This window comes from Nicotiana attenuata, unplaced genomic scaffold (assembly GCF_001879085.1).
Source record: "Nicotiana attenuata strain UT unplaced genomic scaffold, NIATTr2, whole genome shotgun sequence".
Classification (NCBI taxonomy): domain Eukaryota; kingdom Viridiplantae; phylum Streptophyta; class Magnoliopsida; order Solanales; family Solanaceae; genus Nicotiana; species Nicotiana attenuata.
In genome coordinates this window covers 217,226-217,991 of record NW_017671942.1, presented here as the reverse complement: position 1 = coordinate 217,991, position 766 = coordinate 217,226, and positions in this window count along the sequence as shown.

The window sequence follows — 766 nt, the reverse complement described above, 5'->3', positions numbered from 1 at the left end:
GAAGAGTCCTAAACCTGTTTTCAAGAGTGAAAACAACCTAAGGCTAAGAGTAGTCTTGTGAGGGTCAAGAGTGATCTTCATTTTTGTACACGGATGTACTTGAGTTTGAGTTTCTTTGTATGCTCGAGTTAAATACAAAGTTGGAAAAAGAGTTTCCTGTATATTGTGCCTTTTGTTCACGTTTATATTCTGTCCCTTCATCATATTTTCGTTGCCTAAAATTAGTATCTACTTACTACGTTGAAAAGCTGCCTAAATTAATCAAAGTCCAAAGTTGCTGAAATTTTGGCTGAGTGTTGGAGCAGGCTGAAGTCAAGTCGAGTCTTGGCTGCCGCGCGGGCTGTTTTAGAGTGACATAAAATGCGCCCGTGACAACTGGTATCAGTGCGGAGCAGGTTCGTAGCGGAGACACGACGTGCAGTGGCAGATTTCGTGGTCCTGTTCGAGAAAATGGCCGGTGGTAACAATGAACTGCGGGAAAGGCTAACGAAATTGGAAGCATTGGTGAGAAATGTTCCTGAAGGTGAAGAACTTCAGTCTCTTGTGACAAGACTTGCATTTCTTGAGGCAGAAATGGCAAGGCTTAGTCAAGAGAACGCAGATCTGAAGGCCGAGACAGTGGTGCTGCGACGTGCTATGGGCGAGGATGCTCCTCAACGTGGTGTTGAACGTCTCAAGGTGAGAATTCCTGAACCTAAGGCATTCGGAGGTGCAAGGAGTGCACGTGAATTGGAGAATTTTCTTTGGGATATAGAGCAGTACTTTC